At 43.4% G+C, this 10,829-nt stretch overlaps 1 pseudogene; it reads right to left on the bottom strand.

Annotated features, from left to right (window-relative positions):
- Positions 1 to 4,506: 4,506 nt before the first annotated feature.
- LOC147980580 (uncharacterized) lies at positions 4,507 to 9,591 on the bottom strand (annotated as a pseudogene).
- Between the last annotated feature and the right edge of the window lie 1,238 nt (positions 9,592 to 10,829).

Below are 10,829 nucleotides of genomic sequence, written 5' to 3'. Positions count from 1 at the left end.
AAATAAATATTTTTGGTATTTTTATGATATAGATTGGAAAGTAAAGATTGAAAAATAAACTTCGCCAGAAATAGCTAGTTCACGGGAGATTAATATGATGGAAAATAGATCCGGGGGCCATAGGTTTCACTAGTGGCTTCTCTCAAGATAGCAAATTCTACGGTGGGTGAACAAATTACTGTCGTGCAATTGATAGAAATGCGCATAGTTATGAGAATATCTAGGCATGATCATGTAGATAGGTATCACGTCCACGACAAGTAGACCGAAATGATTCTGCATCTACTACTATTACTCCACACATCGACCGCTATCCAGCATGCATCTAGAGTATTAAGTTCATAATAACATAGTAACACATTAGGCAAGATGACATGATGTAGAGGGATAAACTCAAGCAATATGATATGAACCCCATCTTTTTATCCTCGATGGCAAAAATACAATATGTGCCTTGCTGCCCTTGCTGTCACTTGGAAAGGACACCGCAAGATTGAACCCAAAATATAGCCATAGATTCATCAAAATAACGAAACAACACACGAAAAACAGAATCTGTCAAAAACGGAACAGTCTGTAGTAATCTGTAGGTTTAGAATACTTTTGTAACCCCAAAAATTCTGAAATAAACTGTTAGACGTGAGGAATTTGTCTATTAATCATCTTAAAAAAGAATCAATCTAATTGCACTCTCCAGTAAAAAATGGCAGCAAATCTCGTGAGCGCTAAAGTTTTTGTTTTTTACAGCAAGATCGCAAAGACTTCCCCCAAGTCTTCCCAAAGGCTCTACTTGGCACAAACACTAATTTAAAGAATAAAACCACACCTAAACAGAGGCTAGATGAATTATTTATTACTAAACAGGAACAAAAAACAAGAAACAAAAATAAAATTGGGTTGCCTCCCAACAAGCGCTATCATTTAACACCCCTAGCTAGGCATTAAGATTTCAATGATGCTCACATGAAAGACAAGAATTGAAGCACAAAGAGAGCATCATAAAACACGTGACAAACACATCTAAGTCTAACATACTTCCTATGCATAGGCATCTTATAGGAAAATAAATCATCAAGGCAAGCAAAAACTAGCATATGCAAGGAAGCGGAAAGAAACAATAGCAATCTCAACATAACGAGACGTAATTTAGTAACATGAAAATTTATACAACCGTATTTCCCTCTCTCATAATAATTACATGTGGGATCATAATCAAATTCAACAATATAGCTATCATATAACATATTCTCAACATGATCCACATGCATGCGAAGTTGACACTCTTCCAAAATAGTGGGATTATCATTAACTAAAGTCATGACCTCTCCAAACCCACTTTTATCAAAAATACCATAAGATTGAACATTCTCCAAATATGTGGGATATAAAGTTTACAATCTTCCAAACCCACTTTCAATATTATTGCAAACACTATTATCAATCTCATATTCATCATGGGGCTTAAATAAGTTTTCAAGATCATAAAAAGAATCACCCCAATCATGATCATTGCAACAAGTAGTAGACATAGCAAAACTAGCATCCCCAACCTTAGGGTTTTGCATATTATTAGCACAATTTAGATCAATAGAATTTATAGTAAAATCATTGCAATCATGCTTTTGATTCAAGGAACTATCAAGTATGGGTGCAATAGCAGTAATCTCATGTTTAACATAAGGAACTATAGCAAATTCATCTCCATAAATATTGGCATCATGGCCATAAGAATAGCAAGCATCATGTTCATCAAGGGATATTTCAATCAAATCATCGGAATCATAATTATCTATATATTCGTGCATATCATTATTTTCTTCCAAAGCAACGGTCATTCTCTCAATAAATTCCTTAACATAGGCATTATGAGCATAGTTTTCATAGCAATATTTAAGTATGTCGGAATTTTCAGATTTGTAGAGAGTAATATCATACTTTTCAATTAAAAAAGCAACTTCATGAGCACCCTTAAAAACGACAAATTCTTCAATTTGTTCGATATCATAGTAACTATAAACACCCTTTCCATAAGAAGATAAGATTTCATTATCATTAAAGTCACATAGGTAGGGAAGGTGTTTTTTAGGGTTCTTAAAGCAACAAGTATAGTCATAAATTTCACAAAGATTCCAAGCATAGCATAGCAAACTATTTATTTGATACCATAAGAGCTTCCCCTTTCCAGACAAACGATGACGCACAAAATGAGCATGATCATCTAAAGATTTTCCCTCAACTAAACTAGTTGTGGTTTTAGCACGAGCACAAATAGATCGAAGATGATCCAAGTAGAAAACTTTAAGTGGACCCATATCAATAGATTTTTAGCAAGCAAAGATGCAAGCAAATAGAAGGCACATGGAAACACAAACAAAAAGACATATGGGAAGAAGGCAAAGAAAAGGCAAAGAGGCGAATAAAACGGCAAGGGTGAAGTGTGGGGGAGAGGAAAACGAGAGGCAAATGGCAAATAATGTGCGAGGGATAAGAGTTTGTGATGGGTACTTGGTATGTCTTGACTTGACTTGATGCAACCTCCCCGGCAACGGTGCCAGAAATCCTTCTTGCTACCTCTTGAGCATGCGTTGCTTTTCCCTTGAAGAGGAAAGGGTGATGCAGCAAAGTAGCATAAGTATTTCCCTCAGTTTTTGAGAACGAAGGTATCAATCCAGTAGGAGATTACACGCAAGTCATGTAGTAACTGCACAAACAAGAACCTCACAACCAACGCGATAAAGGGGTTGTCAATCCCTTCACGGTCAGTTACGAAAGTGAGATCTGATAGAGATAATAAGATAAATATTTTTGGTATTTTTTATGATATAGATTGGAAAGTAAAGATTGCAAAATAAACTACGCCAGAAATAGCTAGTTGACGGGAGATTAATATGATGGAAAATAGACCTGGGGGCCATAGGTTTCACTAGTGGCTTCTCTCAAGATAGCAAATTCTACGGTGGGTGAACAAATTACTGTCGAGCAATTGATAGAAAAGCGCATAGTTATGAGAACATCTAGGCATGATCATGTATATAGGCATCACGTCCGTCATCTACTACTATTACTCCACACATCGACCACTTTCCAACATGCATCTAGAGTATTAAGTTCATAAGAATAGAGTAACGCATTAGGCAAGATGACATGATGTAGAGGGATAAACTCAAGCAATATGATATAAACCCCATATTTTTATCCTCGATGGCAACAATACAATACGTGCCTTGTTGCCCCTGCTGTCACTGGGAAAGGAGACCGCAAGATTGAACCCAAAGCTAAGCACTTTTCCCATTGCAAGAAAGATCAATCTAGTAGGCCAAACCAAACTGATAATTCGAAGAGACTTGCAAAGATATTAAATCATGCATAAAATAATTCAGAGAAGAATCAAATATTGTTCATAGATAATCTTAATCATAAACCCACAATTCATCGGATCTCGACAAACTCACCGCAAAAAGAATTACATCGAATAGATCTCCACGAGAATCGAGGAGAACTTTGTATTGAGATCCAAAAAGAGAGAAGAAGCCATCTAGCTAATAACTATGGACCCGAAGGTCTGTGGTAAACTACTCACACATCATCGGAGAGGCTATGGTCCGGCGGAGCGTCGGAAAAGGCCCCAAGATGGGATCTCATGGGTACAGAAGGTTGCTGCAGTGGAAATAGGGTTTCGTGGTGCTCCTGGATGTTTTCAGGGTATATGGGTATATATAGGAGGAAGAAGTACGTCGGTGGAGCTGCGAGGGGCCCACGAGGGTGGGGGGCGCGCCTACCCCCCTAGGCGCGCCCTCCTGCCTTGTGGCCTCCTTGCTTCTTTCTTGAAATCCACTCCAAGTCTCCTGGATCACGTTTGTTTTCCAAAAATAACTCTTCCGAAGGTTTCATTTCGTTCGGATTCCGTTTGATATTCCTTTTCTGCGGAACACTGAAATTGGCAAAAGACATCAATTTGCACTGGGCCTTTGGTTAATATGTTAGTCCCAAAAATAATAATAATAAATATATTAAATCCCATTAAACATCCAAAACAGATAATATAATAGCATGGAACAATCAAAAATTATAGATACGTTGGAGACGTATCAATACATTCCCTGACAAATATTTTTTTAATATCCTGCCATATCCCTCTAACATTCTAGAACATTCCTATCATTTTTTATTCTCCTTTTCTTTTTCTTTTTCTTTTTCATCCCACCAATGGAGATGGCATGCTTCCCAACACTATTAGTTGGGAGCCACCCCTCATTTTATTATTTCTAGAAAATATTTCCTTTAGATTATCATAGTAATCCATTTCCAACTCTACATGAGAGTGATCATTATCAAAGTAGAAATCTTATATATTAGCATCCCCAATGTCAATAAAACTTGGAGAATTAACTTTCTTTATTATCTTCCTCATTTTTAAACTCTGGAGATATATGTCTCTTCTAGCCTGTTCCATATTGGCAATCAACTCTAGATTTTGATTTACCATATCAATAGTACATACAAGATTCACTCCTCTTTACTAGACATATTAAGTAATAAAATTCTTTCATCAGTCAAGGTTGTCATAGTACCATAATTATCTTTGTCAGCAACCCTTTCCTTAGCTAAATCTTCTATCCCTGTATTTTTTGTGCAATTTCCTGTCACTTCTTGTTGGGCCATCTTTGTCTTTGTCTTTGTCAGCTTCATATTTCTTGGAAATACCCTGCTTACTGCCTATAGATTCCACAGAGTCCTGACTGGCATTGTAGTCAACAGGTTTAGCATAAGCATCATTAGCCTCTTGTTGAGTTTCTCCCTCATATCTATTTTTCCACTAAGAATCTTAACCATGCAGTTATTTCTCCCCCCACATTTCTAGTTTTTCCATGCATCTGTCAGTCATCTCCTGCTATCATTTTATCATTTCAATCAGTTTATGTTTTTTTGTTTCCCAGCTTACATGTTTTTCCTTCATAGCCCTCCAAGCTTCCTGTCTAGATCCGTTTTCTTCCATTTCTTGCATCTTCAGAATGACCTTGTCCAAATTAGCTTCAACTTTTTTTCCTAAGCCCCACTTCAGTTAAGTATTCTTTTTGGATCAAGCAGTTCCTCACTTTTATGTCTCACCTCCTCAAATTGTTTAAGACCCACACTCCATAGAGAAATGTTCTCCTTCCTTCGTCCAGTGTTCATTCCCCTATTCTCAGTTTTTTCCTCATTTCATCTTCAGCTTCCTCTTGATCAGTCTCAATTGAATCATGTTTCCTTTTCTCCTCATACCATACTTGCTCCACCACTTCTTCTAGTTCCATAGTGATTCTGTATATCATCAACTCCTTATTAGTGACCTCAATACGCTTTGGCAAATTTTCAAAATCTCTCACCCCCACTTTAGCTCTCACATTTTCCTGAAAGATGGTTGTCATATCTATTTCCATAACTGGAGCAATAGTAGTTGCCACCTCACACATCCCAAAGAAATGTGTGAAGCACTCAGGCACGTTTCCGAATTCACCACCATTGCATAAAGTTCCCACCTGCTTGTGTATCATATGTGCAACTGTCCACAATTATTACTGCTTTTAGTTCCCAAGAGCATGAAGTTACCAAAGTTCTGCAATTCTATCAGCCTTCTTTTATTAGGAAATCTCATGAGATAAGTGAGGGAGTCCTGGATTAGGGGGTCTCCGGGCAGCCGGACTATATCCTTTGGCCAGACTGTTGGACTATGAAGATACAAGATTGAAGACTTCGTCTCGTGTCCGGATGGGACTCTACTTGGCGTGGAAGGCAAGCTAGGCAGTACGGATATGGATATCTCCTCCTTTGTAACCGACCTTGTGTAACCCTAGCCGCCTCTGGTGTCTATATAAACCGAAGGGTTTTAGTCCGTAGGACAACATACAATCATACCATAGGCTAGCTTCTAGGGTTTAGCCTCTCCGATCCCGTGGTAGATCTACTCTTGTACTACTCATATCATCAATATTAATCAAGCAGGATGTAGGGTTTTACCTCCATCAAGAGGGCCCGAACCTAGGTAAAACATCGTGTCCCCTACCTCCTGTTACCATCCGCCTTAGACGCACAGTTCGGGACCCCCTACCCGAGATCCGCCGGTTTTGACACCGACATTGGTGCTTTCATTGAGAGTTCCTCTGTGTCGTCTGTAACGACCTCGATGCGGCTATAGCTCCCACGTGTCGAGGCACGACTTAGAGACATAACCGCATTGAAAGCAATGTCGCAAGTTAGGCAATCTTCACAACATCCCATGTAATATAAATAATAAAGGGGAGATACATAGATGGCTTACACTCGCCACGTCAATCAAGAACATAAATAGCATTACAACATTCAAACACTCATGGCTCGACTACGGCGCCAAAATAAAAGATTACCCAACATGTGACACGGTCCCGATCACCCCAACTGGGCACCACTACTGATCATCAGGGAAAGACACATAGTATCGGCGTGAGTCCTCGTCGAACTCCCACTTGAGCTCAAGCGCGTCATCTGGAATGGAGTCATCAGGCCCTGCATCTGGTTTGGAAGTAATCTGTGAGCCACAGGGACTCAGCAATCTCGCACCCTCGCGATCAAGACTATTTAAGCTTATAGGTAAGGCAGGGTAAAATATGTGGAGCTGCAGCAAGCGACTAGCATATATGGTGGCTATCCTGTTCGCAAAAGAGAGCGAGAAGAGAGGGCAAAGCGTGAACGAGAAACTAGAGAACAACCTGCGCAAGCATTACTCCAACACCGTGTTCACTTCCCGGACTCCGCCGAGAATAGACCATCACGGTAACTCACACTGTTGATTCATTTTAATTAAATTAAGGTTCAATTTATCTACAACCGGACATTAACAAATTCCCATCTGCCCATAACCGCGGGCACGGCTTTCGAAAGTTCAAATCCCTGCAGGGGAGTCCCAACTTAGCCCATGACAAGCTCTCACGGTCAACGAAGGAATAGACCTCCTCCCGAGACATTCCGATCAGACTCGGTATCTCGGTTCTTTAAGACACTTCGACAGGTTAAAACAAGTCCAGCAACACCGCCCGAATGTGCCGACAAATCCTGATAGGAGCTGCACATATCTCGTTCTCAGGGCACACTCAGATGAGACATCCTACGAGTAAAACCAACCCTCAAGTTGCCCCGGGGTGGCCCCGCAGTCTACTCGGCCGGACCAACACTCAAAGGAGCACTGGCCCGAGGGGGGGGGTTTAAAATAAAGATGACCCTTGGGCAGGCCTACCCAAGGGAAAGAAAAGGCTAGGTGGCGAATGGTAAAACCAATGTTGGGCATTACTGGAGAAGTTTTATTCAAAGCGAACTGTTAAGGGGTTCCCATTATAACCCAACCGCGTAAGGAACGCAAAATCCGGGAACATAACACCGATATGACGGAAACTAGGGCGGCAAGAGTGGAACAAAACACCAGGCATAAGGCCGAGCCTTCCACCCTTTAACAAGTATATAGATGCATTAATTAAATAAGAGATATTGTGATATCCCAACAAGTAAACATGTTCCAACAAGGAATAACATCTCCATGTTCCAACAAGGAACAAACTTCAATCTTCACCTGCAACTAACAACGCTATAAGAGGGGCTGAGCAAAGCGGTAACATAGCCAAACAACGGTTTGCTAGGACAAGGTGGGTTAGAGGCTTGGCTTCACAATATGGGAGGCATGATAAGCAAGTGGTAGGAATCGCAGCATAGGCATAGCAAAAGAGCGAGCAACTAGCAAGCAAAGATAGACGTGATTTCGAGGGTATGGTCATCTTGCCTGAAATCCCGCAAGGAAGAAGAACGAGTCCATGAAGAAGACAAACAGACGTAGTCGAACGAGTCCTCACAAACGCGACGTTATCGGAACCAACCTGTAGAAGCAACACCAGAAAAGAGCAAACAAGATAGTAAACAACCACCACATAATCGTGGCATGATGCACAATCAAGTATGATGCATGTCCGGTTTAATGAAGCATGGCATGGCAAAATGCACAAACAATCCTACAAATTAAGTGGAGCTCAACATGCAACGAGTTGCATATTGACGGAACACCACATCAATTATTTAGTTCTCTCTCGGTTATGTACTCAACAATATTAAATGTTGTTTAAACATGGCAAGAGGTGGAGCATAAGTAAACTAAACATTTAGGCAAGTTTAAATGAGGCCGGAAATAACAAACAACAATTCCGGTAAATCCCCATATGCATTTATCAATTTGGTGCAATAACAATTTAAACAATTTAATTATTGTTAACATGATGTGGATGACGTGAACAAGTTTTATGCAATTATTATTAAAAGTTGACAAGAGCATTAAGAAGCATTTGTCATCGTGGCGGAAACGAAAGGGGTGCCACGACAATGACAACGAAAATGGTGCCACGGCAACATTCCGGTTCCGATAGCTCACGGAGATACCGGTGCAAAAGGAAAAGTGATGGGAGCGTGACATGCGATAGAAGGTGGGGTGATCCCGGCAACCGGGTTCCCACGAGACAACGGCATGGCAACGGGGAACATGCAAGAAACACGTCGGGCACGGTGCAACCGCGAGCATTTCATACAACATATGCATTCGTCCACGGGCGGTCGTTTCGGGGTTATACCTTCGAAGCGTGCAAACGGGTCGGTTCTCGTTCGGTGCCAAGTAGAGGAAGTATACGTTCTCGGGAAGTGGTGGAATTAGGGGGTACACAACGATGGTAGAGGTACTCGCGACGGTAGAGGTACACGTTTTCGTAGAAGGACTTGACGAATCCGAGTCACTTGGGGTCGACGGTAATCGTTCACATTTCGAGGAGGAAGTAGGGGTTCTCGCGATCTCGGCGACGGTAGTTGTTCACGGCGGTAGTGGAACTTGACGGATCCGATGCCTCCGGACGTAGTGGTACATGTTCGGTTTTTTCGGAGAGGTACATGGCGTTCTTCGGTCATAGGTACTTGACGTTTTGCTACCCGGGTCTTCGGCGACGGTCGTTGTACACATGACGTTGGGGTACTTGTCGGTCCGGTCTTGATGTAGTAGATGTACATGTTGTCGGGGCTTGTCGCATCACCGGGTGTAGTCATACACTTGTCAGAAAAGATGGCACATCCAAAACGAAGCAACACCAACAAGGCCTCGGGTCTTGGCGAGGCGGACAACAGGTCGCGTGGCCCACGTGCGAACAGCGGCAGCCCTAGGCGCGGTCGATGCGGGCGTCCTCGCTACACTCCTGAACCTGCTCGATGCGGAGAGCTTCGGGACGGTGCCTGCGGCTGCAGGAAGGCGATGGGGCCAGCGCCAGGAGGAGGCGCGGCGTCTGGCATGCAGGCGACGAACAGAGGAGGCGAAACCACGGACGCAGGGAGCCGTGCGTGGCAAGGAGCGCTCGGGCGATGCCCGAATCTCGGGGAGCCTTGACCAGAGGAGGACGCAGGGCTGCCGGACCTGCAGCTACTGCTGCCAGAGACTCGAAGCTCCGCGACAGCGGCCACAGCGAGCGGGAGGAGGTGGCTGAGGCGGAGAAGCTCGAGCACAGAGGAGGCACTCGCCGGAGGCGGGGAGGCAGCAAGGAGCGGGGACGGCAGGGGCATGGTCGCCGGCGCGTTGAGGAGAAAGGGCGAGGCAGAGGGGCTCGATGGAGATGGGGGAAGGCGGCGCACGGGACGAGGGAGAGGGCGAGGCGATGGGTCGGGCGAGCGGGAGAGATCGGGGGAGATGGGGATCGGGCAGAGAAGGGGTCGAGCGCGGTGCCCCTCTCCTGGCGGCGCGAGGGAGCGGATCGAGAGGGAGATGAGCATGAGGGATTGGGCTAAGGCTCGCTAGGGTTAGGTTAGGGAGTGGGCCGGCGCTGGATAGGCTTTGGGGGTCGGCCCAATGGAAAGGAAAACGGCCAGGCTGCTGGGCTCTCTCTTCTCCCTCCAAATCTTTTTTCCTTTTAACTAAATAAAAGAAAAGAAACTTGGTAGAACAGCCGAGAGGGATTGTAGTGGAGTTTGGACATGAAGTAAATTTTCTCAGAGTCACAAAAATGAGCCTGATCCACGAAAAATGGAAATGATCACGTGGGTAAAGTTTGAAATGAAATCCTTTGAATTTAACTCAAATGGTTTTGCATAGAAGGTAGGTGATTGGGAGGTCCAAAAATGTTGGGGTTTTTGGTGGAGCTCCGAAATATGATGAAAGAAATATATGGCCATGTTGGAGACCAAGAATTAAGATAACAAAGGCATTGGGACAATTTGCAAGTGTGTTTGCGGTAAATCCAAAAAAAATTGGAATACTTACAATAGCTCTCTAAATATCGAGAGGATATGTTGTAAAGAGAATCACCATGTGAATTCCCTCAGTTTAAATGGATCGAAGATCCATGCGGTTTATTTAGTTGTGATGCAAAAGACTTATGACATGATGACATGATGACATGATGCAACGAACCAAAACGAATCACCCGACAACACTCGGAAACATGGAAGGCATCTGAAGCTCCGGTCTTGGGGCGTCACATCGTCGCTGTTAGGCTCGATGGCTCCTTCGATCATCGTTAGCAATGCAGTCCAGGCTGAGACTTTTCTCCCCGGACAGATTTTTGTATTCGGTGGCTTTGCACTGTGGGCCAATTCGCTTGGCCATCTAGAGCAGATTGAAAGTTACGCCCCTGGCCATCAGGTCAAGTTTGGAAGCTTAAACTACACGGCTGATATCCGCGGAGACTTGATCTTCGACGGAATCGAGCCCCTGCCAAGTGCGCCACACTGTCATGATGACATGATTTAGCTCTGCCACCGAACAGTGTCCTGGAAGCCACACCCGCATCCGCTCCGACCTTTAA

The sequence above is a fragment of the Triticum urartu genome, chromosome 3A (genome assembly GCF_056163025.1).
Source record: "Triticum urartu cultivar PI428250 chromosome 3A, HENAU_Tu73, whole genome shotgun sequence".
Taxonomy (NCBI): Eukaryota; Viridiplantae; Streptophyta; class Magnoliopsida; order Poales; family Poaceae; genus Triticum; species Triticum urartu.
The sequence above is the reverse complement of the archived record's forward strand: the minus strand, read 5'-3'. Positions and strand labels throughout refer to the sequence as shown.